The sequence below is a fragment of the Brienomyrus brachyistius genome, chromosome 16 (assembly GCF_023856365.1).
Source record: "Brienomyrus brachyistius isolate T26 chromosome 16, BBRACH_0.4, whole genome shotgun sequence".
Classification (NCBI taxonomy): domain Eukaryota; kingdom Metazoa; phylum Chordata; class Actinopteri; order Osteoglossiformes; family Mormyridae; genus Brienomyrus; species Brienomyrus brachyistius.
The window spans coordinates 13,619,013-13,625,012 of record NC_064548.1 but is presented as its reverse complement, the minus strand read 5'-3'; the positions used below and the strand labels follow the sequence as shown (position 1 = coordinate 13,625,012).

Below are 6,000 nucleotides of genomic sequence, written 5' to 3'. Positions count from 1 at the left end.
TATTTTTAAGTAATTATTCAGCATCATTTTAAGGGTATACGCAAGTACAAAGAACTAGGATGCTGGGAGTATGCACGCTACACTGCTGCACGGCGGGAATAGCGGCCAGACGTCGTACTGGGCGGAATTGGCGCGCAGGAAAAAAAAATTGATGTTGAGGACAGGAAACGGGAGCCCAAGGAACACAATTTGGACTTACAGTCCTCTTCGTTTGTATGTCTGAAAGTTCGTAAGTTGAGAGTTTGTAAGTAGAGGAGTGTCTGTACTTTTCAAAGACGCCTGACTCCCGATTAACCACGGCCTTTTATAGAGACAGTTTGATGCCTTCGCTTTGCCTAGTGGTGTGAAAAAGATTCATACATAGCTGATCCGCGGAGTGAAGGGAAATTAAAATTTTGAGTTGGCACAACTTTGTCTTCCAGCTAGTTGCTTTTAAGTAGCACCGATAACGTTCAAGAATAACTATGTAATCTTATCTCATTTTCTAAGATTTTGCCACCTGGTGTCTCTGCAGAGTACAGGTTATCTAATTATTGCAGGTTTTTAATGACTTCAGTTTTGCTAACTGAAGGCTGTGCTCGACAATAACTTAACCTTTCCTATTAACCCATTAGCGATATTCCACCCACAGGCAATTCAAATTATGGGTGTCCTGCAACCAAGATTATATGACCAGTATTATTCTTCCATTTCCTAGATTTTCGCAGAAATATTAACATTTGAATAACGTTCATTCAGCCCCGACAGGCTGAGAGCCCGCAGAGGAGAAAAAAAAATCCAGATTTAGCATGCATGTGAAGCTTGGTGCACATTTCTGTACATGAGTTACCCTGTACAAATCCGGACAAGGTTATCGTGATTAATACAATACTGGGACACTCAAGCTTGGAGCTACAGATGAAACCAGTGTACACAGAGGGGGGGGGGGGGAGAGCACAATTTGCACTAAGTGTCCCCCAGCTGGGGGGAGTAAGGCAGAAATTTTGATCACCAGCTACTGGGTTTTTCAGGAGGTAATGAATGAATGAATGAATGAATGAATGAATGTCTCCATATTTTAATGTCTAGCGTCTCCATGCTAAATGCTCTTGCTAATATTACTACAAAGGAAATGCATATAAAATACAGATTCATTCTTAGTCCTCTCCCTACTTTCTTCATAGGAGATTAAACTTAATAATGCTGTTACTTCTATAGAAATTGTCTCCTGATGACTTATAGAGTATACAGTGAGTGAAAATGCTTTACGTTTTTTAAAGACCCATTTTTCTTGGACGGGAATGTAGGCTACTGACAGGGGGCTCTAGCAACATGCAGGGTAAAGGGTCACCTAGGGCCCCCTGGATTACTCTGCCGTGGCCGGAGTAAGGAATGATCCTTAGTTTTCTTGTGGGGGAGCTACCAGGTAAAGCCCCCCCCCAGAACCGCTGAAATGGTACAGTCAGCCCTGCTTCTGACATCAGTCTAAATAAATGTGTAGATATCTGCTTTTGGCTAGTGAATTGGCTCCTAATATCCTTCTACAAACCAGAAACAGTGTGTATACTGTAAGCTGGACTACCTTCCAGGATGACTCACATTCATAACTTCCCTCTGGGGATCAATATATTGCATTGGTGCAACTGGCAACAGAAGCAGCCTGGGAATTTGCTGCTGGCCAGCGGAGTCCCCCTTGGTATATTTTGCCATTTGCGATCAACCAGTTGGCCACCGATGAAATAGGTTTTCTGTTATCCTTTAATCATCTCCTGCAATCGCCTTGGAAACACACCAAGATTGACCTCTGGGTGCCTCTGGCTAGACTGGCCCTCACAAGACCAGTCCACCAGGAACACTCAAGAACTTCCCAATCGCCAGTCTGCGCCTGGTGGGTGTTAAAACATGATACAGTACCAGAAAAGAAAATAAAGACATACAATTATTAGTGCACAGAAACATTTAAATGCTCTGTTCTTAAATGTGGCAACTTGGTGCTAATGAATTCTAAAATATGTATATGTGAAGTTGACACATAACAGCAATTTCTTCTGCCTATTACTATGACTGCAGTACAGCCAAGTTGTGTTGCAGTGAAAGATACCACCCATCCATCCATCCATTTTCTGAAACTGCTTATTCTCAACTGCAGTGGCGGGGGGGGCGACTGGAGTCTATCCTGGGAACAATGGGCGCAGGCAGGAACCAATCTTGGGCAGGTGCCGACACACCGCAGAAGAGACACTCATGGAAACTGTTAATGCACCTAACTTCAATATACTGTAGCACCCCCCCTGCCCCCCACTAAATGCAAACACAACAGTTAACATGTGGTGCAGTTAAAATAGGAATATTGTTCTTATCTCGCCTTAAGCTCCTATACCACTGACCTGATCACTGATCACTGGCCACTTTATTAGGTACATCCATTCAATTGCTTGTTGAAGCAAATATCTGATCAACCAATCATATGTCAGGAGATACACATCAAACATCAGAATGGGAGTGAAAGGTGACTTATGTGACTTTGAGTGTGGCAGGGTTGTTGGTGCCAGACGGGCTGGTGTGAGTATTTCAGGAACTGCTGATCTACTGGGATTTTCACACGCAACCATCTCTAGGGTTTACAGAGAATGGGCTGAATAAGAAAAAATGTCCAGTGAGCGACGGTTCTCTGGATGTTTTATGGCAAAGACTGGAGAAGAATTTGCAGGGTGGTGCCCATCTGACTCTGTCCCCATTTGGCCAAAAGGTGTCACTGTCCATCCTTCTACTCCCTCTCTACTTTGTAGCCCCTCGGTCCCTAGTGTGTTTCCCCACTCCCTCGGCTGCTGCGTAGCTCAGTGGGTCGAGTACAGTGTGTGGTTCAGAGGCTGAAACTCTCCAGTCATGAGTTCAAGCTGGCCAGCCTCACCTTTTGTTTAATGTATATTGGTTTTATTTTATCCTTAATGTTCGGTATTTTTCTGTGTCTTGGCTTTGTGCCCCTGTTTTTGTTCTATGCTGCTTGTGCTTTGTTTTATTATTGTTCTCTTTGTACTTTTGTTCCAGTTCCCTCCTAATGTTGTTACAGTAGCTCTCAGTGTTTGTTAATGTTTCCTAGTTTCAGTGCTTGTTAGTTGTGACTTATTTAACCAGCAGTTTGGTGTCACCCTGCCCATCGTTAGCCCTTATTACCCGTGTAGATTTAAGTGTCTGTCCTCCTTCTGTCCTTTAGTCTGTCATTGTAGAAGTTACTGTGTGTTAGTAGCTGTACAGTAGTTGTTACAGTGTGTGTTTCTCCCAGTTCTGCTCCCAGTTCCGCTCTGGTTCCCTGATAAGTGTTTGTTTCCATTGTGATTAATTTATACTCTTGTACTCTGTTCTGGTTTTGATGCCTGTATTAAAATGGATGTGTGAGGTATATCGGGCTGTTGAAGGAACAAACAGGCACGTTTAGGTTCACTCAAAAACACTTTAATAAGTAAGACAAAATAACCTCGCATTGACATCAATACCAAGCTATTGTATCGAAAGTAATGCAAAATAACCTTGTACTACAAGAATATAGAATAGCATGTATCATACGAACAAGTATGTATAGAAAAGAAACAATAAAATATAGAAAATGTGAATTATTATCACGAGCGGTGACTGAAGGCAACATAAGGTGCTGTATAACGACCCTCCCCTGTCTCCCGAAACCAGGATAAGCATCCTGTATGCTGATCTAATGCACCAGATAAGCATCCTGTATGCTGATCTAATGCACCAGATAAGCATCCTGGCTTCTTTTTATGAGACACAAGGTATTTATGACAAAATAGGTTTTACAAGTGATCGGTAAAAAATAACATGTTTGGGCAGTTCAATAGTATTTTGGGTGAATCATGGACGATTTATCTGAATTTTAGGATGATTAGTCCATACATGATCAGAATTAATCCACAATCACAACTTCGCAGAATATTACAGTAGAAGGATTAATTCTATGCCACGTGGGCGATGTAATCGTTCGCAAATTCATCCTAATACAATCCCTCAGGGTTCTTTTACTTTCCAATGTCCCCTTTGTGTTCTATTTTAAGTTTAATAGTCTTTTGTTTGTGGTGGACCAATCCATGGATAGTTCCTCTTTCCTTCACCCTGTCATAGCAAAGAATGGCCAGACTTGTTCAAACTGATAGAAAGACAACAATATTTCAAAGACCAACTTGCTACAACCAAGATATGCAGAAGAGTATCTCTGAATGCACAACGCATCAAGCCTTAGAGCAGATGGGATACAGCTGTAACAAACCACACCAGGTGCTACTCTTGTCAACCAGGATCATGAAACTGAGGCTACAGCGGACATGGGTTCATCAAAACTGGACAATGTAAGAAATGGGAAAAAACGTTGCCTGGTCATATGAGTCTTGGTTTCTGCTGCGATATTCAGAAGGCAGGGGTGGAATTTGGCACCAGTCTTGCATCAACAATTCAGGCCACTGCTGTTGGTGTAAGTGTGTGGGGGCTATTTCCTTGGCACACTTTGGTCCCCTTAGCACGAACTGAGCATCGTTTAAATGCCACAGCCCACCTGAGTATTGTTGCTGACCATGTCCATCCCTTTATGAGTACAGTCTATCCAGCTTCTAATGGCTACTTCCAGCAGTATAACGCTCCATGTCACAAACCTCATATGAGTTAACAGTACACAGTTTTTATACATATATTATATATTGAAACCTCACATGAGTTTCCTATATTCAACTGGCTTCCACAGTCACCAGATCTCAGCCATAGAGCACCTATGGGATGTAGTGAAATGGAAGATTTGCATCGCTAAGGTACAGCCAACAAATCACCTTGTTGAAGACAAGGCATATTCTTGTCTATGGCAAGAATAATTAATTTAAAGCAGTTCTGAAAGCAAAAGGGGGTTCAACCCATACTAGCAAGGTGTACCTAATAAGATGGCCAGTGACTGTATACATGCGTTCATACACATCCCTTTGGACGGGATTCCGTATCCTCTAAACGTTCAAATACAAAAATTATGTCACAGCGTAATTCCAATAGAACTCACTTATTTTAAATAGAACAACGGGGAGCTGCGGTCTCTTCTTCTCTTATCGCCGTATTTGCTGTCACTCTTGCATTCGTTTGCGAAAAATATGTTAAACAAATATTAAGGCTAACAGGTCGGAAGATAAATCGAAATCCATAAAATGCGAATGTATCCCCGTTGTCTCCCCCTTCGCGCTACTGTACTAAACATCAGAACAACTTTCAATGACAATCAGTGAAAATCAATGGGTTATAAAAGCACATATCATTCATATCACATCTATACCACAGTCTATAAAGCTTCAAATGGAAACATTATTCTGAACTGCGCACCCATACGAGTCTAAGACAAGAGGAACGGAATGCAATTTACTCGGCATTTCAAACGTGAACAGATCATTTTGGATTGTGTTGCGATGTTACATTTAATAAATACTAAAATATTGGTATTCAGTTACATTCTGTAGTATATTTACAACAAAGGGTTGTTTGATTGCTAAATATCATTTTATAGACACAGATTAGATAACGTTTGGTTTAGATTTCTATAACATATGTAACCCTTAAATATTTCTAACTATATTATTGTTGTTGTCGTTAATATTATTATTATCACACGTGTAACCTAGTTGAAGAAAAGCACACAAGACGTATAAAAATAGCCCCGATTGAACCTCTCATCACTTTGAATGTGCTGAAGTATCTGAAGTGTGGAGCGCAGAATTTCTGCAAGTGAACTAGGTGAGAGGAAAAAAAATGACACGTTTTAAAGGACAATCTACCCTGCTGCACAGGCTCGCTTTCTGTCGGGAGGATTGGCCGCAACTCCGTTCTCTGAGCCTCCGATTGGGCGGGTATCTTGTCAGACTAAAGCCGCCGCCGTCCGCTCCGCTTTCGCCTTTACTAGAGACAGATAGCCTCCTGGCCGCAGATGCCGATTGGGGATCTGCTGTAACATCAGCAGCGGGATGGAGACATCGGGACTTGCAAGTA

The 6,000-nt window shown here is 41.9% G+C and overlaps 1 protein-coding gene across 3 annotated transcripts in view; it reads left to right on the top strand.

Moving 5' to 3' along the window:
• The first annotated feature begins 5,845 nt into the window (after positions 1 to 5,845).
• The window catches only part of LOC125709623 (beta-1,3-galactosyltransferase 1), a 90,019-nt gene continuing 89,864 nt past the window's right edge, over positions 5,846 to 6,000 (top strand). For all 3 annotated transcript variants that reach the window (XR_007382772.1, XM_048978254.1, XM_048978253.1), the window contains exon 1: positions 5,846 to 5,997. The gene's annotated coding sequence lies outside the window, so the exon portion shown is untranslated. The remainder of the gene's footprint in view (positions 5,998 to 6,000) is intronic.